Source organism: Mastigoproctus giganteus, chromosome 11 (genome assembly GCF_048544385.1).
Source record: "Mastigoproctus giganteus isolate SK-2022 chromosome 11, ASM4854438v1, whole genome shotgun sequence".
NCBI classification, from domain to species: Eukaryota; Metazoa; Arthropoda; class Arachnida; order Uropygi; family Thelyphonidae; genus Mastigoproctus; species Mastigoproctus giganteus.
In genome coordinates, this window is record NC_143585.1 from 158775563 (window position 1) to 158802027 (window position 26465).

At 40.4% G+C, this 26465-nt stretch overlaps 1 protein-coding gene across 2 annotated transcripts in view; it reads left to right on the forward strand.

Moving 5' to 3' along the window:
- The first annotated feature begins 21675 nt into the window (after positions 1-21675).
- Positions 21676-26465, forward strand: part of LOC150078535 (uncharacterized) — a 135292-nt gene continuing 130502 nt past the window's right edge. The window contains exon 1 of one of the 2 annotated variants that reach the window (XM_090384646.1): positions 21676-21877. The gene's annotated coding sequence lies outside the window, so the exon portion shown is untranslated. The remainder of the gene's footprint in view (positions 21878-26465) is intronic. The other variant, XM_090384647.1, reaches the window with a different exon arrangement.

Here is a 26465-nt window from a genome sequence, read left to right on the forward strand (position 1 = left end):
TGTCGAGGCCATGTTATGTCAAGGATCTGGGTATATTCTTAACACGTGTACGACATATCCAAAAATTTCATTACTTCATACAGCATGTCCCACCCACTTTTTCTTACTATTGAATACACCATGAATTGTCAAACTAATAGAGCAAGCTTATCTGCGAAAAAATCTAAACCTCCCAAGCACTTCCTAATTCATTTCACAAATATACGTGGTCTCAATTCTAATCTCAGCGATGTCCATTTCCACTTGCAGTCTGCCAAACACAGTACTTTTTCTGACAGAATCTCAGGTATTGGTTGATTCAACTACTGCTCATCTCAGATGCCCAAATTATTCGCTGTATGATTCCTTTTGCCTCAAAGGTGGTACTTGTGCATATGTCCGTTCTAATATTTCGTGGCAGAGACTTGGCAATTTGGAATCTCTTCTCTGGCTTAAAATCTCTCTACCTCATTGTGTCAAATTCATCTGTTGTCTCTACTGTTCTCCCAACTCGCTAATCACTTGGAGCTCTTTGACTTCCTCTCTTTGCTACTTGACTTTCTCCAGTCCACCTTTCCTAACAGTGAAGTAATTTTCCTTGGTGATTTTAATGTTCACAATTGCAGCTAGTTTCCGTTTTTTTTTTTTTTTTTTTTTTGTCACACCGACCCAGCTGGTCGAGATGCTGAGGCTTTTGCAATTACTAATGACCTTGCACAGATTGTTCATTTACCTACAAGAATACCAGACAATTCTAATCATACAGCCAATACGCTTGATCTTTTTCTCACAAACAATCCTTCTAAGTACACGGTCGAAGTGAGAGGTCCTTTAAGCACTTCAGATCACAACTTGGTGTTTGTCTCTTCTCCAATGAAACCATTAACTTCTGGCTATTCCCAACCTCATGTTGTTTGGCATTACAAGAATGCAAAATGGGATCACCTGCGAGACTTCTTTTCCTTGCTCGGATTACTGTTTCAAAACTTCTGATGTCAACGTCTGCTCAGATTGTGTCAGTGAAATTATTCTTGCAGGAGTGGAATCCTTTATCCCACACACCACTTTAAAATCTCGTCCTTTATCTAAACCTTGGTTTTCCAATAAATGTGCTAAGGCTGTTCAAGAGATGAATATTGCATATCGTAATTGGCTTGTTTCTAATTCTCCAGTTTAATTTTCTGCCTACACCAAAGCTCGCAACAATTGTAAAGCAGTTATTAATCAGTCCAAACTAGAGTTTGAACAGGCTAAGAGTAGAAAACTTGCTTCTTGCCCTAATGATTGCCGAGCATTGTGGTCTCTTGCCAAAGCTGTTGGCCGCAACTTTTGCCCATCTGTGCTTCCACCTCTGTCCAAACCAGATGGTTCTGTAATCACTTCAGCCAAGAAGAAAGCTGACCTGTGAGCATCCCATTTTTCTTCCAACTCATGTATTAATGATCTTGGTAAAACACCTCCCACCTACCCAACACGCTCCATTCAATGCCTCCTGCGGTCGTCCGTCAAAAGAATGTCAGAAGGATTTTGACGAATCATGATGCTAAGAAAGCTCCATGTCCCGATGGTATTTCTCCACTTGTTCTCAAAACCTGTTCTCCTTAACTTACTCCTATTCTTTGCCGCCTTTTTTCACTTTTTTATTCCAAAAGTGTGTTTCCTGCTGCTTGGAAATTTGCTCATATCCAGTTCCTAAAAAGGGTGACAAATCCCTCCCATCCAATTATCGTCCCATTGCAATTACTTCTACTCATTCTAAAGTAATGGAGAAATCAATTAACCACCAACTCTTAAACAACCGAGAAAGCTTCCGTCTGATCAACAGTCGCCAGAATGGATTCCGTCAGTGTCGATCCACTGGTGATATTCTGGCTTATGTTACCCATTTATGGACTAATTCAATGGAAAGGTTCGGTGAAACACAAGTAGTTGCTCTTGACATCTCAAAGGCTTTTGATCATGTTTGGCATAAAGGTCTTCTAAACAAGCTTCCATCCTATGGTTTGCCAACTGTTTTTAGTAACTGGTTATCCAGTTTTCTCTCTGATCGCTCACTGAGGGTGATGGTAGATGGTTGTCTGTGTTCTAACTTCTCCACTAATGCCGGTGTCCCCCAAGGTTCAGTTCTTTCCCCCACTCTTTTCCTCTTGTTTATTTATGACCTTGTTCCATTGACTGGAAATCCTATCCATAGTTTTGCCGATGACAGCTCATTGCATTCACTTTCCCTTTTGAGAAACCCTGTCCTGCTCAATCAGCTTAAACTTCTCGAAAATCTGCTACCAATTCCTTAAATGCATAATTCTCCAGTGGGGCAAAGACAACTTAGTTGATTTCAACCCTTCTAAAACTCAGTCTTGACTTATATCTCGCAAAAAGGATTCTTCTGCTCCTATGCTTATCTTTAGTGACACTGCGATTTCTAGGCAAAATGATATATCTCTTTTGGGAATTACCCTGACTTCTAATCTCTCTTGGCACAAGCACATTACAAATATTGCTCCCTCTGCATCTAAGAAACTTGGTTTTCTCTTTCGCTGTCGTTTTACTTTTCTTCCAAACAGCTGCTCACTCTGTATAAATCGCAAATCTGCCCTGCCATGGAATATTGTTCCCACATCTGGGTGGTGCCCCCAAAACCTCTCTCAGACTTCTTGATTCCATTCAGAAGAGGGCAATTAGGTTAATTAATGATTCATCTCTAACACAGTCTCTCCATTCGCTGTCTCATAGACGTACTGTTTCTGCTGAATGCCTTTTCTACAGATACTTCCATGGGCACTGTTCTTCTGAATTGGCTTCTATAATTCCCGCTCTCTCTCTTTCAAAACAGTCCGAACACTTGCCGCCACCAGCCAACATCCATTTACTGTCCAACTTCAAACCCACAGAACCAACTTTTCATCTTCCTCGTTTATTCATTCAACTGCTGTTTTCTGGAAGAACCTTCCTTCTTACGTATTTCCTGAAAATTACAATCTACATAAGTTCAAGACCAATGTCAACAAATATCTTCTTTCGTCTTCTCAACCTCCAACCCAAGCACGGTACTAAGTACTATAGGCTCTAATACCTCTGGTGTTTGGGTTCACATATATAATAATAAATATAAAAAAAAAAAACACCTTCACATTCTCTGTAAATTAGAGTTTAACTTGATTAGTGAATACAATATTATTAATGTCACTACACAACACCTAATTGTACTTAAGGTTTTAGTATATTGTCTATGCTTGCATGTATATACGTCTATACTCCTCCAAGATGTGGACTGCGTACTAGAGATGAACAAGGTGCCATAGAGGAATCACACGAAGAACTTATACATGTCACTTACTCACACTACTAGCTAAAGACCCATAAGGTGCCTTCTTTATTATTATTGTATGTATATTTTCGGAAATAGTGAAAATATTAATTATGTTTTGTTTGAATATCTCTGCCTCTTACATGCTCTTTTCCTACACATTAGCCATAGCACAAGTTTTATAGTAAAAGAACTATTATTGCAGCATTCTTTCACCTGACTATAACAGGTAAGGTCCAAGGAGGAAAAACACAACACTGCTCGAAGCTGATGTTATTTGGTTTTAAGAGCATTAGCAACTAAGGCCATATTATTCCGGGGATATGTGGTGGTCATTGCTTGAACTTTCCGCATCCTCCGTATTTGGTGGTCACGGGCTCGAACCCCAGTCTAATCAAGAAGCGTGTGCTACACACTGCTGCTCCTGCCCACCTGGCTACGGAAGCGCCACGGTCGAAGCTGCAAGTTCTATTCTCCATAATGCTGATTAGATCTTTAGGGCTCGAGATCATTGTCCTATTTTAATGAACCACTAGGCGGTCACATAAGTTCTTGGGGATTTTCTGGGGCATGCTTGAATTAAGGTTTTGTAGCATCCAAACCATTCCCAGAACTTAGGCAGCATTCTAGATAACTCAGAATATTAAAGCCCAGCCCAACATAACTGTAGATACCCCTGACATCAATATAGCACTGCTAATGGTGTCGAGGATTGAATTATTTTTCTGGGAGGGAAAAAAATAAACCCCTCAATCTGTCCCGCTAGGGGGACAAATGTGAACGGTTATATGTACCAGTGCTCCGTTTTATTTTTATTTTTGTTTATTATAAGGAAGCAGTATTTAGTAACTTTTCAGTGCTACTATTATTATTTATTCAAGAAGGACTCGTGCAAATGCCAGATGCAACCATTTAGTTTTAAGCGTGGACAAAATATAAGTACTGTTTAAATTTCTGCATGCTCTTTGCTTTACCAGCGTGTTCGGCCATTGTTCCGACAGTTCTCCGCACGCATGTCCCAGAACAAGCTGTGTGACCTTGACCGGACGTCCATAGTCTGCTAAAGCGTCTCATTTATCCTCACCCCTGTACATCGTAGGATAATAAGTGAACCTTGAGCTAAACTTTTGTCTGACATACGCACTACGAAAATAAACAGTTGAGGTTGATAGATTTCCTTGTCTAATCCAGTACTGTGTGACCACTACACCAAACTGCCACCTTTACTGGGCCGTTACATAGTTTCTTTTCTCAGGACAGCATATCCTACTTTAATTTTGATTTTGTGTTGGATAGCATGGAATAGGGAATCAGTGTGGATGGAAAGAATACTGGTGTCAGAAAACCTACAGATATGTTTGAGGAAGGAAACGACAGCTCCCCCTTATTGATTCCCAAAATGCCGCAATCGTCTCATGAGAAAGATATTGCCAGTGGTTTATCTACTGATCAAAAAGCTGGGACAACCACAAATTCTGAAGGTAACAAATTCTGAAGGTGCTTACCGTGCGGCAAGCTCGTGTGGTTGTCAATAGGATGGTCCTATGTGTCATGTCCAGGATTTTCTTGTTGGTTACCACTGATGTTTTTGTGTACCATACTGCAGCTGCGTAGGTTATTGCTGGGATGAAGGTTGACTTATAATATAGCATTAGGGTTCGTTTTTTTCAGTCCGTAGTCCTTCCTCGTAATCTGGAGGTGGACACAGCTGTCCTAAAAATTAACAATTCTGGTTGTCCAGGCATCCAGGAGGAAATCTTCATGAGGGCATCTTTATCAAAACCGCCACCTTCATGAGGGTATCTTTATCAAACAATTCCACAAGCTACGTCCAACGGTTCTTCCGACTCTATTCAAAAAATATCTGAAGGAAAACACTTTCCCCTGTTATCTGGAAGACATCTCTTCTTAAACTAATTCCTAAACCTTCAAACACCCTGAGTGACAAGTCCTTCCGTCCTATTGCTCTGTTATCGCATTTGGCCAAAATACTTGAAAGATTGATCGCTATAAGACTCACTTCTCTTCACTAACACCTCTCTCGTATCAGATAATCAATATGATTTCCGAACTGGACGAGGAACTGAAGGAGCAGTCGTTGAATTCCTTTCTCGAGTTAACTCTGCAAGCTCTAAATACGTTCTTGCTATTTTTGTTGATATCTCTTTGATCTGTTATGGTGGTTTATTTTGTTTGCTGGCTTACTTGCTGCCGATTGTCCTCTTTATAACCTTCTAAGAAGTCATTTTGAAAATCGTACAGTTTCTGTTATTTCTGGATCTAACTCCGTCTCCCGCTCTGTCACTAGGGGCTGCCCCCAGGGCTCTGTTCTTGGAACACTCCTCTGGAACATCGTTCTTGACGAATGGCTCCTTAAAACTATTCCTTATACTTTCAAATTGGCTTATGCAGACGATCTCACCCTGCTGATCCAGGACAATTCCCGTGCTTCTCTTGAAAGCACTGCCAATTTAGTCATGTTAAATCTCTCTCAATGGTCCAGCAAATAATAAATTATCCATATCCTCCACGAAAACTAAAATCATGCTGGTTAAGGGTTCGCTTAATATTTCACAGCCACCTGTTGTAAAACTTCAAAACAAATCACTTGCCATGGTTTCTTCTCTAAAATTTCTTGGTCTGATAATTGATATTAAACTTACGTTTACTAAACACTTGGAAGATCTCTCAGAGAAAATCAAAAAAACTTACCTTCTCACTTTTGCGTCTCTCTAAACAATCATGGGGTCTTAATTCTCGCTCTGTACGGTTATATTACAAAACTGTGTTTCTACCAATTTGTTCCTATGGCGCGGTCGCCTGGTTCTGGCATGTTAAGAAAGTTTCAGTCCAGACTAAACTTCATAACATTCAACGTAAAATGCTTTTAGCAATGTGCAGGGCCTGTAGGACTGTGTCTATTCCTGCTTTACAGGTACCTAAAGACTGTCTGTCCCTCGAGCTCTTTCTTGTGTGTCGAGGCCCGTGCTTCTACATTAGGCACACTGTCCCTGTTACCTTCCTTGGTATTACTATCGATGTCACTGTGGATCTTAAGGCAGAGAAAAGACGCTGTTTGAATATTTTGATACAGAGTTGGCAAGACAAATGGTCCGTTACCTCTAAGGGTCTTGTTACTTTAATATTCATCCCTAACGTCACCTTTGCCACGTTAGAATGCACCCAGAAATGGTTTCACTCTGGTCTGTACACTCTTTACTTACTCTCTGGTCATGGCTCCTTTAAGGCCAAACTAGAAACAACTTTCAATCTTACTGAATCACCTCTCTGTTCTTGTGGCACCGCAGAATACTGGGAACATGTTTTATACCACTGCCATCAATACATAGATCTCCGACAGAACCTTCTTCCCTCTACTAGTGTCACTGTCGCCAGACTTCCTGAGCACCAGAGAAAATTTCCAGTCCCTGCAAGAATTTGCTCGTCATGCTTTTGATCGCCGGAGACGATCAAGTTGTATATATATATATATTTTTTTTTTTTCCCGCCTCGCTTTTCTTTTTTTTTTTTCTCTTCTTTTTTTTTTTTTAAATTTCACTTTTTATTTTTATTTATATTTACTTATTTATTTTTGCTGGTACCCTGGGTTTGGGCTGCCTGAGGGATGGGATTTTATTGTTTAGTTTTTATTATTTACTTACATATATATTTTTTTATTAATATTTTGTTCTTTATTTTTTATTTTTATTTAATTATTTATTTATATATATATATTTTTTTAAATTAATTTATTTATTATTATTAATTTATTTTTTGCTTTGATATTAGGACAGTAAGAACTCGTAAACCAGAAGGTTCGGAGGGCGGCCGCGATACACGCGTAGTTGTGACCTACCTCCCCGTGGTGTAGACGGACATTACAAAACAAAGGTGACAAAACAGCCAGAAACAACTAAACAACACAACAACACACACACACACACACTGCACGAACATAATATTACACAAATTTCTGGCCTTCTACAGTGCTCTGTAATCATCACGGAGTTGAACTGACGTTCAGATGCCGTCCTACGTATCATACTCTACATGTCTACATGTCATGCCTCCTGGAGTAGTACTTTCTTGCATCATATACCACTACTTCTATTAATAATAATAATATTTGGGTATTAATTCCCATTATAATTGAGAAACAATTAAATATGCTGACTAGCAAATTTTCATCAGATAATGTGGGTTACATTTTAAGAGATTATGGCGACAATGAGTCCTGAAGGAGCTGTCAGAATGCTTCAAGATGTGCTGTGAAGGCACTGCAAGGAACGATGTGATAAAAGCAATGGTTTGAGTAAAATGGGGGAGTACATTATTTAGTCATGAGAGGAAGCTTGTTCCTGCCTCATGAATTGCACTGAGTGAACAGAAATCTTGGGATACCTACCTAGTAAGGGATAGGCCCTTCTTTCGCCCAGATAAGGGCAGTCACACGATAAGGCATTGAGTCCACTAGTTCACGAAAGCGTTCTGCAGGTATTTCCATCCATGCTTTCATCACTGCATTCCTGGATGGGTGGAGGATCCGAAGCTCGAACTGACCTTTCCACAGCATCCCAAAGATGCCCCACAGGGTTTATGTCCAGCGAATGGGGAGACCATTCCATGGTGGTACAATCTGCGGAATGCTCTTCGAACCATGTTCTAGTCACTACAGCTCTGTGGGTAGGCACATTGTCCTGCTGGAAGAGTCCATTGTCCTGTGGGTGCTGACCATGAAAGGATGCAGATGGTCTACAAGGATGGACACGTAACCTGGACCATTCAGAGATGCACCTAGACTTACCAGAGGTCCCAACGTGTGCTAGTTGAACTTGCCCTAGATCATTACCGACCATCCACCTTCCTGAATAGTTCCTTTTGGACATGACTGATGCATAGCTTCATGCAGTTTCCTCCAGATACTCACCTTCCCATCTGCTCGAAAAAGCTGGAAACGGGGCTCGTCAGACCAGCAGACCTATCTCTAGTCATCCAAGTTCAAGTGCCGATGTAATTTCGCCCAGTTGAGTTGTAGAGCCCTGTGTTGTGTTAGCAATGGGACTCTGGTGGTCAGCAGCTTCCATAACCTATTTTGGCTAATGATCACCTGATGGTCTTGGTGGAGACGTTTCTGGCACCTTCCTTATTGAAGTCGGCAGTGATTTGTACCACTATCACCCTCTGGTTGGCTGAAACAATGCAAGACAGACATATGGCCAAGTTCTTCCATCACCTTTCTCTGCCCACAGCGCTGTCAATGAGAAATGTTATTATGGAAATGGCATATTCCGGATACAATCTTTATACTGTCGAACAAGGATAGTACAATTTCTGTACCACCTCCGCGATAGAGTGACCCATGTGTTAGGTACCCACTATCATCTCTCTTTCAAAGTCGGTTAACTCATTGTAGACGTTTATTCATACCAGGGCCTCTGAGAGGTATTTTATCATGGATACCAAGTAGTTTCTCTCGGACCCCCTTCCCTTCTCCATTAGTCATCCTGTTTTTATACAATACGATTTTATTTTATTTATATTTTTATTATTTTTATTTTTTTTTGGTAGTTGTTAGCGCATAGGCTTCTGTGGCCATAATGCACTTCCCAATGTTTTTGCAGTATTTTGATCCAAGCCCGAGGCGAGAATCGAACCTGCGACCTTTGGGTTTCCAGGCAGGTACTTTACCCACCCGGCTAGCCCGGTCGGCATACGATTTTATGCCATGAGCTGTAACCTGTATGGCAAAAAAGGGTATGGAAGATAAGAGAGGGGTGGAATGGAGTGCTCTGTTGATTTTCTGCATTTGGGGCCTTATGCTCCTATACTCCCTCCACTAGGTGGTAGATGACTCTATTCAACTGGTAAAATACCACCACTTTGCTTATTGGAGGCTTGAAGTGGTGAAACCCATGTTTAGTCTCTAGAGCTAAGTTCCGGTCAACCCTTCCCTATCTCTTCCATCATGCAGTATGATTGATGACTTTTGAGGTTATGATGAACGTCGTGGCGAGATCCAATATTCCTTATATTTCGAGGGTACAGTTCTAAAATGGTGTTCGCAGGCCGGCCGCTAGTTAGTACACCGGACCGAACCTATTGGTAACTCTCTAGGAGCCTTCCGGATCAGCTAGTGTATAATCTTGCTACCTCTACTCTGCCAGATAGTGACTGCAGGGAGTCCGAGTAGAGTGTATGCGGGGAGCATTGTCGAGGCCACGTTATGTCAAGGATCTGGGTATATTCTTACCACGTGTACGACATATCCAAAAATTTCATTACTTCATACAGCATGTCCCAACCACTTTTTCTTACTATTGAATACACCATGAATTGTCAAACTAATAGAGCAAGCATATCTGCGAAAAAATCTAAACCTCCCAAGCACGTCCTAATTCATTTTACAAATATACGTGGTCTCAATTCTAATGTCAACGATGTCCATTTCCACTTGCAGTCTTCCAAACCCCATGTACTTTTTCTGACAGAATCTCAGTTATCGGTTGATTCATCTACTGCTCATCTCAGATGCCCAAATTATTCGCTGTATGATTCCTTTCGCCTCAAAGGTGGTACTTGTGCATATGTCCGTTCTGATATTCCCTGTCAGAGACTTGGCAATTTGGAATCTCCTCTCTTTGAACTTCTCTGGCTTAAAATCTCTTTACTTCATTGTGTCAAATTCATCTGTTGTCTCTACCATTCTCCCAACTCCACTAATCACTTGGAGCTCTTTGACTTCCTCTCTTTGCAACTTGACTTTCTCCAGTCCAACTTTCCTAACAGTGAGGTAATTTTCCTTGGTGATTTTAATGTTCACAACTCCAGCTGGCTTCCGTTTTCTAGTCACACCGACCCAGCAGGTCGGGATGCTGAGGCTTTGCAATTACTAATGACCTAGCACAGATTGTTCATTTACCTACAAGAATACCAGACAATCCTAATCATACAGCTAATATACTTGATCTTTTTCTCACAAACAACCCTTCTAAGTACACGGTCGAAGTGAAAGGTCCTTTAGCCACTTCAGATCACAACTTGGTGATTGTCTCTTATCCAATGGAACCTTTATCTCATAGCTATTCCCAACCTCGTATTGTTTGGCATTACAAGAATGCAAAATGGAATGACCTGCGAGACTTCTTTTCTTCTTTTCCTTCTTGTCCACAAGGGTTATGTCCGGTCTTTGTGCTGGATTGTCCTATCCGTTATTATGGCGCAGTCCCAGTACAACCAGGAACCAATACACTTCCATGATCAGGCAGCGAAAAAGAACTACATGGGAGCGGCTGGTTACCATCACTGGTAACTCGGACCCTTGGGGAGTGGTGTACCGAGTTACTACCAACAAATTGCCAAGAGGAGAAGTAGTCCATTCCACAATAACACCACAAGGAATCATGACAACGTCATGGGAGCAATCCATGATGAATATCTTGGATACTCTCTTTATCAGCGACGCCGATCATCTCACAACACAACAGCAGCAAATTTGTCTAGATAATGACAATTACCACATTGACTCTGTGGAGGAAGAATTTAACACTGAAGAACTGCAGCAAGCCCTTGGCAAAATGAAGGATAAAAAATCCCCAGGACTAGATCGCATTGAACCAGAAATACTAAAAAAGGTCGCCCAGATAAATCCCCAATTTCTGCTTAACCTGTTCAATAAATGCCTAACCCAGGGATCCTTCCCAGAAAGCTGGAAAATAGCTGAATTAAAGTTAATACTGAAAAATCCATCGAAGCCTCCAGAACAGCCTAACTCATACCGACCCATTGCCCTCTTGTCCACATTGAGCAAACTACTTGAACGCCTCCTCCATACCAGACTCCTAACACACTACACAGAAGCTGGCCTACAATCCAATTCACAGTATGGATTTCGCCCAGGACGTTGCACAGAGGATGCTCTCTACCAAATAACCCAAGCTGCAGCCAACACTAATTACAAGTACTTTCTCCTCATAACCATTGACTTTGCCGGGGCCTTTGACATGCTCTGGTGGCCAAGCATTCTTCGCAGGCTAAGATTGGCACGCATACCAGCCAACTTAAACAGGTGTATAGAAAGTTACCTTTCCAACAGAAAGATCACCATCTCCTCACCATACCAGAAGCTCACCAAATCTATCTACAGAGGCTGCCCACAGGGTTCGGTCCTCGGCCCGTTCCTCTGGAACATCGTCCTTGATGAGTTACTTGGTCTGGATCTGGGCCCTGTTACTATCCAAGCATTCGCAGATGATATTACCATCTCCATCGCAGTGGACACCAGAGCAGCTCTCGGGGCCGCTGGAAATCAGGCACTACAGATCTTACAGGACTGGGCAACTCTACACAAGCTCCGGATTTCTCCACAGAAGACACAATCTATACTTCTCAAAGGCACCCTACAAATATCAAGGCCACCTCAGATCAAGGTACAAGGAAAAACCATCAAGCTGGTAACTTCCCTAAAACACCTGGGTATCATCCTGGATTCAAAGCTCTCCTTCTTCCCGCACCTCTCATACCTTCAAGTAAAAATCAGAAATTATGCAGCCTTAATCGTCCGAGTAAGCAGGTGTGACTGGGGTCTGAACCGGAGAACACTCAAACTCCTGTATAACGCTATATTCCTCCCTGTTATTACATACGGATCCGGGATTTGGTACCATAGAGCAATAATTGTTCGCAATAAATGCAAACTGGAAACAATTCAGCGAAGTATACTGCTTGCCATTACAAGGGCCTGTTGCACAGTAAGTTCTCCGGCCCTACAGGTTCTTGCAGGTGTCCTCCCCCTTGACTTGGAGGTTATCCGTCGAGGATTGCACTACTGCCTGTCGCGGGGAATCCCAGCTACCATCTTTGGACATACCATCGACACCCGCACTGACTGCAAGCAAGAAAAGAAAAAACTAGCTGCCATGCTACTACAAATCTGGCAGACAAGATGGGAGGAGACGGACAAGGGCCTGATAACTAAGAAATTCATCCCGGATGTCAAACTAGTTTATCCAAAGTCGCCGCCTTGGTTCTCTCCTGGCCTCTACTGTACATATATTATAACTGGACACGGCTCTATAAATCATAAGTTGACTACCTTGGGAATCATCAATAATCCCTACTGTACATGTGGAGAAATTGAAGATTGGGACCATCTTCTTTATAACTGCCCAATTTATAACGATCTTCGAGGAACACTGTACACCAGGCTACAACACATACCTCAAGGACAGGAGCACCTGCTAATTTCTGAAGAACAATATTATAAATCATTAACGGAGTACGCACAGAATCTCTTTTCTAGGCGCAGGACTCTACAACCAACTCAAGCCAGGGATAGAAACCTGTAAAGGACTTACTCAAACTTGAAGTACAAAATCTGTACTTGACTGTTTTACCAGCATCGACTTGCTAACCCTGGAACATCCAAAGTAGGATTACCTGCTAACTTTTCATATGGTTTTGTAGGCTCCAGTGGTCTTGACCACTCCACTGCAAAATATAAGTCACACTCAGCACTCTCGCTGAGTGGTTTTTCTACCCTTCTGGAGTTATCCCCTCCCCCTTTTCTCCTGGTGGGGCATATGCTCCACTGTCAATGCCCTTACCTACATCCCCTTACTCTTACTTTCATCCCCCATCTTCTTCCGTACACCCTGTACTGCCGCACTCTACCTTATTTTTTATTTATTTTTATTATTTATTTATTTTTTTTATTATTATTTTTTTTTTATTTATTTATTATTTTTATTTTTTATTTTTATTTTTTATTTTATTTTTTTATTTACTTTCTTTATTTTATTTTATTTTTATTTTTTTTGTTTATTATTATTAGTATTTTTTTTATTTTATTTTTTTATTTATTTATTTTTTTTTAATTTTTTTTATTATTATTATTATTTTTTTTTTAATTGGTCTCCGTTCAGGAAGCTCAGGCGACCCTGACGGAGACCTGCCAGAGAATAATGGGCAGCCTGGCTACCTCCTAGTGGTGTGTGCGGGCAACGTGGGGTTCCACCAGGGGCCCTGCGGCCAAATGCCAGGACACACAACAGAACCCAACACAAAACTACACACTGAACACACTACAATTTTTCTGGCATTTACAGTGTTCTGTATTTCTTCACAGTGTACATATGGCGCAGATGTGGGAAACCACAGGTGGCGCCCGACCCTAACACTATGCACACTATGCACACTATGCAGTCCCAGTACAGCGTCTGCGCGGGTAGCACAGTGGTATCGTCACTGTCCTCTGCACACCGGGTGGAAAAGGCCTGGGTTCGAATCCCGTCGATGACGCGAGGAATTTTAATGGGCTTTTTTCACTCCGTGGCTGAGTTAGTTGGTCTCAGGCGTAGATAGAAAGGTTTTTCTCCCCAGTAACTGGGGTTTTTTCTTCCAGAAAAACAGGCAAATCAACCATAGAACATACGCAATTTACAGACACAAAATACGGGTTAATGTATTTAATTACGGGCAACCCTAAAATAATAATAATAATAATAATAATAATAATAATAGTCCCAGTACAGCTTGTGGGTTGGGTTCTCTAGCACTGCCTGGGGTTTGTACTTGTAGTACGGTACACTTTCTTCGATCAACTGGTACTTCTGATGTATTATCCTGGCTACCTGGTCGTGTCTATGAGTGTACTCAGTCTGGGTGATCACCTTGCCTCCCACAGTGGTTTGTTGGATCGTTTCTGAGGCCAGGTGGCATCGTCGGCATGTGTCAACGAACACTCCGGGCTCCTTGGCGGTGTATTTTCTATAGTTCCTGGTGTTGATTACCTTGTCTTGGATGGCGAGCATGAATTCTTCAGTCTCGGGGAAGAGTATCCCGCTCGTGAGCCATGCATTGGAAGCTATTTTATCTATGTGATCTTGATGAAGATCATTGTAGTGTCTGCCATGGAGTGTCTTCTCTGCCTATCTTTCTAGCTTCGTTTGTACCTCTTGTTTGGGGAGGGACTCCTCGCTTAAATTGAGTGGGGTATTCTGCTTGTCTATCTTCTATCTTTCTTATGGCCTGGTGGAGTGCTACTGTGTGTTTCTGGAAGTAATCCTTCAGGTTAACTATCGCTGTCTTCTTTTGCTCAATGAGTTCTATAAGGCCCCCTTCCTCCTTCTTCTCGGGCAATTGTCAGTCTCTTCACGGCAGCTCTCAGGTGGTGTTAGCGGCTCTTGGTTATCATTGTCCTTGTCTTTCTCATGATATCCTCCAGCTCGGTGTTAATCCAATCTATGACCCCGAAGGAGTATGTTAGCACTGGGAGTGCATAGGTGTTTATGGCTTTAACTGTGTTCCCTCCGTTCAGCTTTGCTTTCAGCAGGCTTCTGAGTCTCTGATGGTATTTTTCGGTGAGGCAGGCCTTAATTTCCTTATGCTGTAACTGCTGAGCCTGCATCATCCCCAGGTATTTGTAGGTCTCTCCCTCTGCCATGGCTTCGATCTCTTTACCACTCTGCCGCCGTTAGTCTGATTTTCCCTAGTGCAATCCGTGGGTCTTGAATTTGTCTAGACCAAATTCCATCCTTATATCATTGCTGAATTCTTCGGTGATCTGGAGTAGTTGCTGAAGGTGCTTCTCGGTTCCCGCATAGAGCTTGATATCATACATATACATCAGGTGGGTGAGGGTGTACAGGTTCTTCCTTCTTTGAGGTTATATCTGTACTTGCTACTGTTGAGCATGGTGGATAGCTAGTTAAGTGCCAGACAGAGCCACAATGGGCTCAGGGAATCTCCCTGAAAGATTCCTCTCCTGATGGGGATTGGCCTGGTTGTGATGTTTTCGACCTTAATGGCGGTACTCCATTTCGTCATCGTTTCTCCTAGGAAGTTTGTCCTATCGGATTGACTTTGTAGATTCTCAGCACCTCTATTTGCCAGCTATAAGGCACGGAGTCGAAGGCCTTGCGGTAATCGATGTAGGCTGTGTACATGTTGCGGCGCTTCTTGTATGCTTGCTCTATAACCGCAGCAGCAGCTATGGTTAATTGCTCCTTGCATCCTTTGCTCAGCCGCTTGCATCCTTTCTGCTGTTTGGCCATTATTTTCTGCCTCTCCAAGTGGTCTGTTATCTTCCTGGTTATGCAGCTGGTCAGGATCTTGTACATTGTTGGAGGCAGGTGATTGGCCTATAATTTTCCAGGTTTCTTGTATCCTCGTCTTTATGCTTCAGATATGTGATTCCTTGAGTGAGAAACTTCGGGACTGTCTCTGGGTGCCTTATCATTCATCATTCGGGCGAACTGCTCTGCGAGGTGCTTGTGTGTGCAAATGAGCATGGCCTGGCAAGCCCATGCTCTCATCACGATTAAAATTTTTGTGTGTGTGTGTACCAGTTTTCTATTCAACGGCCACAATTATGCAAATCGCCACAGGCAGTTTCGTTTGATTTTGTGGTTGTAACCTTTAGAAATAGCGTTGGTCCATAAGTTTTGCACACCAGTGTATATTAAGCAGATTAAGTGTTATGATTAAAAATCACCTGATTGAATAAATTGATGTATACTTACCATTATACAAATGTTAATCGTACACATAATGTGTTATGTACTGTGCATGATATAAGAATCAACAAAGTGAGGCTGAACATTTTTGATAGAAGAGAGAATGCCTAATTAATGGATACATAGCTACTGCCATATTGCCGTTGATAGTTGCCTAACTTTAACCCTTCATTTGTGTGAGATCTTATGAAATTGACAAATATGTATATCTAAATTGTAATTACTCATTAATGTGCATTAAAATTGTTTTTTATCATATTTATTGTTTGTAGTTATTCGTAGATACTGACACTTGCTTGCTGCTATAAACAGATTCCATTGAATTTAAGGGAATACTTAACCCTCTACTAGTCAGGAATCCCTGAACTAGTTAGTAACCTGCAGTCAGATAGCGCAGTGGGAATAGGAGAAAGGAGGGTAACTTTTCATGGCTCAAGTCCGATATGTGGACATGTGGACATGTGTATATGTAATGGGCGGCACCTAGAACGTCTGTTCAACTCCGCCTCGTATCTCTGTGAAGAACAGTATCACTACAAATGGGCCAGATGTGTGTGACGTCGGTTTGTGTGTATTCTGTGTGTGTGTTCTGTTGTTTTGTTCTGGCCGCTTGGCTACCCAGAAGCATCAGTCACCTGGACAGATGATTCTGGGTACTCGTCCACTCCACGGGAAGGTGGGCCAGATTCCTCCGGGGTCCCATTCCAGAGGAAAAAGGAAGGAGCGAGAGAAAAAAGAAAAAATAAATAAATAAAATAATAATAATAAATAAATAAAAACATAATAGTAATAAAAAAAAAGAAAATAATAATAATAATAATAATAATAATAAATAAAAACATAATAGTAATAAAAAAAGAAAATAATAATAATAATAATAATAATAATAAATAAAAACATAATAGTAATAAAAAAAAGAAAATAATAATAATAATAATAATAATAAAGATAATAATAATGATAATAATAAAGTAAACACAACCCATGGTGGTGGTAAAAAAAAAAAAAAGACACGTTGAGATAAAAAATAAATAAATAAAAGAATAAAATAAAATAATAATAAACTAATAGTAAAAGAAAAAAAAAAAACACAGACTGGCGCTGGTGAGAAAAAAAAAAAAAAAAAGGGGTAGTCTTCAATAAATACTCTTGTATCCAGAATAATTCAGATGTGGAACTTATGACCTTTAGGATCAGTGCAATGACAATTCAGGCAGACATGAACCATAGAAGAAAATAAATCAGAGAATAAATCTATTGTCCCGCTTACACAGTTGGATTTGGTGGATTGTTCTGGTGCGCTAATCTGGCGTTGATTCTTTTCTGCGAGCAAATACCTCGGAGGCAAAGTTCTGAAGAGCTGAGAGATGATTCTTATTATGCAGAAGCATTTCCTTTTTCCCCGGAGAGAGACCTGGAACGTCACTTCGGAGCTTCACCCTAAGATCGTCATAGATTGCACAGTTAAAGAGCAGGTGACTCCAATCTTCTGTATACCCGCAGCTGCAGAGATCGGTGCCATGCAAGCGAAACTGAAAGAGTTTTTGATTGAGAGAGCCATGTCCTGTTATCAGAAAGGAAGTTTGCATAGTTAAAGAGCACCAGGTTTTAACCGATTTAGAGAGTAAGAAGGTCACATCAGGCAGGAATTTTCTTGTCGTCGCTCCAAGTGCGGTGGTGTCCCATCTGGTCTGCATGATGCTAATTAGCTCGTTAAACCATCTGGATTTCTCTTTTTTAGGATCTTCATTTAAATTTAGCTGGATACCAAATAATTCTGAAAATATTTGTTTTTTGTGTCGAAAGCAGATGCCACGATAGATGACAAATAGATCCAACGGGAGGGACCCCGCAATAACTTGCACTGCAGCGGTGGAAACTGTTCTACAGACTCTGAGAATAGAGAGGAGCATGCTCCGCTTAATGAAATTCAGTTTTAATCTCATTTTGGAATTAGTGGCCCGATGAAACCAAACTCCTGCTGCATAGGTGACTATGGGCAGGAAAACAGCATTATAGTAAAGAAAGAGTGACTTTCTAGAGAGACTTCACTCCCCTCTGGAAATTAGAATAATTGACCCTGTGAACTTTTTGATTTTGGTACTTATGTGAATCAGATGAGGATAGAAGGAAAGCTTATGGTCAATAATGACCCCAAGGAGTTTTGCCTCAGTGACTATAGGAAGCCGCTTGCCAAAAATTTTGACTTGGGGAGGCCGCCTGAGATCTAATTTGGATTTAAAAAGCATCATTTTTGTTTTCGCTGGATTAATTTCAAGTTTGTTAGCCAATGACCAGGTGGAAAGGTCAATTAAAATCTGGTTTGCATTCACCTCCAACGCTGCACGAGAACTGCCTGAGACCACAATTGTCAGGTCATCGGCGAAAGCAAAAATTTTGCAATTCTGGAGAGAGTGGCCCAGCCAGTCATGAAGCACAATGTTCCAGGTAAGGAGCCCCTTGGGAGCGCCCTCGAAAAACCTTCCTAGAAACTTAGAGGAATTTTGACTTGATAATTATTGAGCGCTTTTTTTTTTTTTACAGAGAAATAGTTTCGAAATAATTTGTACATATGAAAGGAGCATCTGGCAGACCGGAGACGTTCAAGGGCGCTGTCCCACCAGACAGTGTCAAAGGCGCCCTCGAAGTCGACCATAATAGCTAGTTCAAACTTGAATTTAGAATTTATAATGTGCCAGACAAAGTCTCTCAAGTCCGATAATGCTCCAAAGAAGTAATATGTCAATACGCTTACTTTATATTGGAGTATCAATGGAGATACGGTAAATACCAATCATAATTAACGCCTCTATAACATAGGCAAAGAAAACCTAATCCCACAGCTCGAATAGAACTTGACGATACATGGGTTCGAATGATCTTGTGGTCTGATTTCACTCTTCATCGGGCTGTAAATGCATAAAACTGCCGAATATTCTCGTCCATTTTCTGTGCATGAAAGACTACTACAAAATCCATACGTTACAGTATGGTGTGGATTCACAGCAGAGCCCATGGACCATTTTTCTTTGAAGCGTCTACACCTCATGGCCTTTCCCCCGTAAGGTGTACGTTAGGTAACTAGTGTACGGTACTGCGCTCTTCTAAGAGATCACATTATTCCCGCTCTGTAAGAAAGGCAATACCTGGATACCATAGTGTTCATGCAAGATGGTGCCCATCCCCACGTTGGTGGAAAAAGTGAAGGAACTGCTCCGTTCCACATTCGGAAATGTTCGCATCATTTCTAGAGACTTTCCGCAGTTCTGGCAGGCCCAGTCCGAGAAACAGATCACAATTCCTGTGATTTCTGGCTATGGGGATACCTGAAAGAGGATTTACCGTGGCGGCATACAGACCCTTGCCGATTTGAAAGCAAGCATTAAACAGCATGTAACCAACATCCCCAATGAGATGCTACACGAAACTGTGTCGCAAGCAGTCCTCCATTTTCCGAATGTCATCTCAAGTGAAAGAAAGCACATAGAACAATATCTGTAGATTTCTAAGTTCTGATATTAAAATCTAATCCTAAGTTAAGTATTCTATCTCACGTTTACATTGCCAATTTCTCCCCTGGCGGTGAAAATTTCAAATAATTGTTTTCTTTCGACAAATCGGTTCCCCATACCCTAAATGACATACCCACTGATTTTCACAGCGCTATCTCTAACCGTTTTGACACTAGGGTCTTCTTAATAGGGAAACTTATTTTATTACCACCTGTTACATGTATCTCATATTAGAACTCTTTATTGCATACAAAAGGCACATGCCGTACACAATACCCTTCACAACGAGTTGTTCTGATGTTGCACTACCTCCGATAACCACCAATATCCGCCGACTCATAAGTAACATTAGTCTTTTCCATTGGCGGGTGGTGGAATAATTAAGATTACTCTTCTCCATTGGCGAAGCTTTGCTTATTGGAAGTAGTGAAATATTAGGGCAACTCGTTGCGAAGGCATTCACAATATGAGATGTAACAAAAACGATGCCATTTCACCTACTTCGGTGGTTTACTACGAACTAAAATTATGCTTGGCACTAGCTTGTTCGATTAGTGAATTTTCCGTAGTCTGAGGCTTTCAGGACTAAAACCTTTTTGGTATGAAATTTTGATTTGATGGAAGTGACATTGCAATTGGTTTCATCGATATCCATGATTGGATACGTCGACCACGTTACAAGTTAAGTTTTAATGGTTGTGAACAGTTCTGAAATACTTAGAGGACTGTTGCTTTGTCTTATTGTAATTGTGTCCTTTTAATAGTATGTTTAAACTCCAAAGGAGCTCATTCTTCCAACTTGGTAAAGATTTTAATGAACAGGATGTTAAGCGATTAGAAATCCTCAGTTTAAAAATGTTTCCCACAGACAGAGTAAATATTTCGAAATTCTGAAATAGTACTTAAAAATCATCTTTAACTTATGTGTGTCTCTTCTCACTTTTATTTGTGTAGTTAATATTTCATACTCTTAGGTCGTTTTCCCTTCTAAGAAGTTTTCCCATGTAAGGAGTTCTAAACCTCCAGTCCCTTGGTAAACTTCTTATCCTGGTTCTACTGTATATTCATAATATAATTAATTTTACATTTTTTTTTTTTTTTTTGTAAGTTTGATGCGTAGAAACAGTTTTTGTTTTTGCATAGAAAATTGAAGCAAATATTTATATCCGACGAAACTACGTCTTTGGAAAGTGGGGGTATATAAATAAATAAATAAATATGACACCCTCTCCCAGTTTCCACCTCGATTTAAAACGACTCTAAATACTCATTACTTTTGATTACTCGCTGAATATATAGTTTAAAAAAAATAATTTTACTAAACATTAAAAATGAAAATGTATACGGCTTGGAAGATAAGTTTAAATTATATGCGTAGTAAATTTCTCGCGATGAATGAATAGCCAATTTAAAAATTAGTGTTGTTTTAAGCTGCAGTTTCTGGAAACCTGTAGTTATGTTTTGTGTACTGAAACGCTTCATTTTTAGTGTTGTTGATTCAGTTTGTAATTCCGCAGCACAGAGCACAAATTTGATATTTGTGCTCTGTACATATTGCCTTTGGTACCACTTCTCAGTATAACTAATATCATGATCAGAGGTAATTTGGAAATATAAAAAAGAAGTCTTTTTTTTTTCTACTTTTCATACATGGGAAAAAGAGAGGGGGGAGGGGTGGGAGTAAAACATAAAATATAATAAAAAATAATAATAGTTTTAAATCTAGAAAACTAATCGTTCCGTATAGGCGAATGTACGTAATTTGTAAAGGAGTATTAAAACTAATGTAATTACGCAATAAAAGATTTTTTTTTTTTTTAGCTAAGCAGCAAATAATGCTACTTGGGGGGGGAAACACTAATAAAAATAGTTACTTTGTGAGTTAATTATAATAATTTTTGGTATTATTGTATAAAATTATTTGCTTTTGAAAACTAAACCGCTCCCAACCCCAAATGTACTGGAAATATAAAACGGTTTGGATGATAGGCTTAAATTATATGCATAGCAAATTTCTTGAGGTGACTGAATAACCAATTTAAAAATTCATGTTCTTTTAAGCTGCAGTTTTCTGGAATGGACTCGCGGGTTTCTGCAGATTTTTGACGCGATGCAGAACTCTACTTGGTCCTGCTGGTCCATCATGACTTTGTTCTTTTACCAAACAAACAAAAAAAAAAAAAAAAAAAAAAACAAGGAAACTGGGAAACCACAATATATAAAATCCCCCCCTTCCTCCCTGAAAAATCGCGCTGAAGAAAGCATTCCCTCCCTTCTCCAAGATAAAGTAATTGAAAGTCTAACATCAGCAGATGTAAGCCTGTCAGAAGTCAAACATCCTGCCAACAAAGGAAAGTGATTGGTTGGTATCCTCTACATCGTTTCCTGCTGGGTACCTCAATATCGATGATAGGGAAGGGCAACGTTCCGGACAAACTTCTGACACTGGTGTACGATACACACGCACGCACAGTCCTGCGTTAAACATTTTATTGTTTTATGTAAAATATTGTTTGTGATGGCAAAGTATGAGAAAATATGAGAAAGCGGCAGTTTTCTGATGAACTGTAAGTTTATATTACTACTATTTATTTATATATTTATTTAATTAGTAAACTAGCATCGAAGCGTGGTTTCAAGCTCCCGGACACCTTTACGCACACAATACATTTACTTTCGAATAATAACTCGTTTAATTTTTCTAATATTTAAACGACATAACAAAGAATTGTTTGTGGTTAAAGAATTCTCTAGGATTGCCGTCAGCTTATTGCTACCGCGTGGTAGGATTTGCACCAATTCTGGAAACAACAGTAAAACCCGTACACAATTTCAAGCAGGACACGTTGCTTTCCCAACTTAGCGAGGGCAGATATTAGTCTCTCACGTAAAATTCAATATGTCTGATTAATAGAAGCATTGAATTCTAGCCCATATGTAAACGGTTCTAGATTCTTTCGAATGAACGATATTTGCCTGACAGCACCATACTGATGCTTGTTTCAAGTCACTGGACTCTGTAAAATATAAACGGTACTCAGCGAATCGAGCTCATTCGCTACCCTTCCTCGCTGCATCGTTAAATTCCTGCCGCTGCTGTCTTCTTGTTTATACTTCGGCACGAGAATCTTGTCAGAAGGGTTTACAACAAATCACGAATACCGCCTTTAGTTCTATTTAGCAGTCACGCGAGCTTGAACCACAATCCACTCAAAGAGAATGTGTACTGCCCTTTTTCACTCGATAGAGGCGGAGCAAGTGATCGAACTCGAGTCACTAATTAACCTCCGTACACATGGCAACGAATTAACATTTGTTGGTAATTCGCAGTTCCGAATGCAGGCGTATTAAGCTGGTGGGGCCGTGTGCGGCGCCAAGTTGTTTTCAAATCTCATAGATTAAAGTCCACTGGTTGTCAACTAGGGTGCCGCAACAACATTCCGGGGTACCGTATAAATTCGGTTTGAGTTACTTATAATTTTATTATTATTATTAGCCATATAGTGCAAGGAAGCCTGAGGCTTATGCTGCACCAGCCAAAAAAAAAAAAAAAAAAAACAATTTCTGAATTACTTTGTGTGAGAGAGAAAGAAAGAAAACAAGAGTCAGAAGTAAAGGAATCTCCAAGGAAGAGAAGAATCATGATATCCAGCTCAAAACCCTGGGTGTACCAAGCCCAGGTGCCCAGGCTTGGTACACCCAGAACCCTGGGCTTGGCACGCCCAGGCTTCCTTACACTATTTATGCCCAGGCATACTCACAAGTTGTGAGCCCCTGGGGTTAATACCTAACAGTACTGTTTATTAAGTAGTTAGGTCAAAACACTTAATAAGTAATGTTGAAACTGTGAACTACCTCGAGCTAGTAGTTCGCGCAGTGGTCCGACAGATGTCGAATATAGCCGTTTTTCCCTCGAAAATTTAAAATATCCCTCGGCACCCCTGTGAGTTCGCCGTGGCGCACAGTTTCGGAACTGCTAGTATATGGTGATACTTATGGGAGATATACTCGTGTAAAATTTCAATAAAGTTCGTAATTTATAGTAGCTTTCGTGGTCCTAAAATCGCTTATTTTTTCTTACATGAAAACGTTATATACACCCCAGCCTAAAAGCGTGTGGAATCGCCGCGTATCATAAGTTTTCGTTCATTATATTGAAATTAAATATGGCAACTTAAGGTTTAATATAAAAAACGGTTGCCCTCCAGAACATGGGCACTACTTTGCGGGTGTGACTTCTTTTGCTTGAATGCGTCCCGAATTAGTGGCGTAAACTAACCTAATTTTTTTTTTTTTTTTTTTTCGCACTAGCCAAAAATGAAAGTATTAAAAAAACCCACACTTTTGCTTGATCCCAAATTCGGCCACGCCTGCAAAGCGTTGACTAGGGTGTACCCATGTTCTGGATGTTCAGCCTAAAAAACAACACACTACAAAGTATTTCAATTTTTTTTTTTTTTTTTTATTAAGCATTGGAAGTTAACAGCAAAAAATATTGAAATGATTAATCTTAACAACTATATACTGTATAATGATTTTACATCAAAATATACTCCTAACGAGATTTCATCACTGTCTTACACAGGCGTGGTATTCTGGCGATTTGTTTTATAGTAGTTTTGATTAACATTATTGAAAGGATCTGTAAGATGGGCAAACCTCACACAGTTGACAGTCTAGAATTCCAGATGATCCCTTAAAAACTTTATTCAGTTTAAGTCAGGCGATTGGGATTGCCACACCATAATTTGCAATACTCCTTGCTGCTTGGTTGCCTCTGGAGTGGGTAGCACCTCAAAACTGAAGAAAACTTAAGAAAAGACGGGTATAAAATATTCTTGAACATGATGCAATATCGTTTAGACTTCGGCTTTGTGGAAGAAATTTTATATTACAACAAGACAATGACCGGAAGCGCAGTTCTAAGCTGTGCAGTGACTTTGTAGCAACTAAACAACAGGAGGAGGTATTGCAAATGTGGTGTGGCCACCCCAGTCGCCTGACTCAAACCTAATAGAGCTTTTACAGGATCATCTAGACTGTCAAGTCCGTGAAGTTTGACTGGAAGCACTAAACAAGGTGGCACCATTCTTGATGCAGTTTATCGTGTCAGATAAACTCTACGCTTAGATTCAAAAATTTAAAATTTGGAGTCATCCGTCCATAGTACGTTTTCCCACTCTTCAGCTGTCCAATGTTGATGGCTCATTGCCTTAAGCCAACCGTTTCTTTTGACTTCCTGGTTTAATAAGGGTTTTCGAACCGCTGCACGACCATGAAGTCCTGCTTGTTTAAAACGAAGTTTTACAATGGATGTTGACACGGGAGTTTCTCTCTGCCTATTGAACTCGGCTTAGATTTCAGGTGCAATAAGTCGTTGATTGCGTTATGGTCTTATTTTGTGTTTTCGTCGTTACGTACAGTCGTCCTGATTGTCGTTTAAACTGTCAGTCTCCTTGAATCGTCGAATGGTAGTTTGTCCTCCTTTAAATGATAAAAAAAATTAATTAATTAAACACCTAGTTTTTTGCCAATACTTCTCATGGAATAACTTTCTGTATACAGAGTTATAACAGCCTCCTTTTTTTTTTCAACACTCATTTCCTTATTTCTTGCCATGTGTATCACAAAACTGCAAAACTTAACGAACCACTCTAAATGACGGGTGCTATAAGTTACTTCTCTTACTCCTCAATTTATATTCTTGCAAAGCACTCTAGAATCATGTACAATATTCTATAGTATTGAAACAATTCTGACACTTTCCAGAATATTGTAGAATCTCTACAACATTCTATCACGCCCAGAAAGGTATAGAAGATTCCTACACCTTTCTGGAATGTTCTCGAATAATCAAGAAATTTCTTAAATTAATTAAATCTTAAAATAATTTTATAAAAATTGGTAAACAGATTGGCTCCATTTTAATGAAAACTTTGTAAATCAAGAAAAATGAGAAACGTTAATCCAAACTTTTAGCGTGTCATCAGAAGGCAAAGGTGAGGGTATACTCGAGAACGGTAGCTTGTATTTAACTACAGTGCTGGTATAGGTATGTTGAGGGTCTGACGGCTCCGGGGATTTCTCCCATCTCCGCGTATGTTCTATGTATCGAGTGACAGTACCCTGTCTACGCCAGAGGTTTAAAAATAATGTATGGGTCATGTGGTATGTAGTTTGTTGTGCCCATTGTTCATCCGGCCTGTTGGCCACCGGGCCCCCAGTGGGACCCGGCGTTACCATACCTAGCGACGGGGACGCCGGCCGGGTGTACCAAGAGACTAATTATACTCTGGCAGGTCCTGCCACTTACTTTCCTGGGATTTCGGTGACTAGGACCTAAAATAAAGGTTGCAGTTATCGCTGTTGATTTAAGTAAAATTGCATTTAGAAAGCGCTGCGTGGGGTTTTACGCTGAAAGAACTATTTCTAGAGAGCCTAAAAGGTCGGGCAAAATTTGATGTGATTTAAATTTGGACATGTGGGGCAGTCGCTGTACAAGAGTACAGTGCCGGTGGGGAAGCTATCAAAAAACACATCACACGCTTATTCTGAATGATAAGTGTTCGATTTATAAGTTTCGTTTTAAAAGTTACAGTTCCCGAAGAGCTGGGGCACCGCACAAACAGTTCTCGGGCGCTGTGTGCGGACGAACAATACCTTCGGCCGCGCGAGCACTTCTTAGTTTGACACCCAAGCCTTAATGCTGACGTGAAACGAATATTCATTCATGGTGAGCAGCACTAACCTAATAACAGCGTACAGCTGCACATCTTAAATTACGCCTTCATCTTGGAAAGTTCTTGTGGCAAACAAAGTTTTATTTGAAATCTTCATGAAACTTCAGTAAACCTTCGTTTTAACGGATCTCAGTTTAACGGACTTGAAAGTAATGGATCGCGTCCAGTGAACTGGGTTTTCTGTCGGTAAGAAACAAGGTGACCTAATTTCCTCAGTCTGATAGTATTATAATGATATTTTAAAACTAAAACAATGCCAGGTAGCCATCTGAGACCCGGGTGGGGGTATACTTGAGAACTCTTCAGACTGAATAAAACTGAAATTTGGACAGTTTGCACTATCATTTAAGATCAGAGCAAAATTTCAAGCTCTTCTATTCCACAAGTGGTTAGCCATACTGGATTTATGTATTCT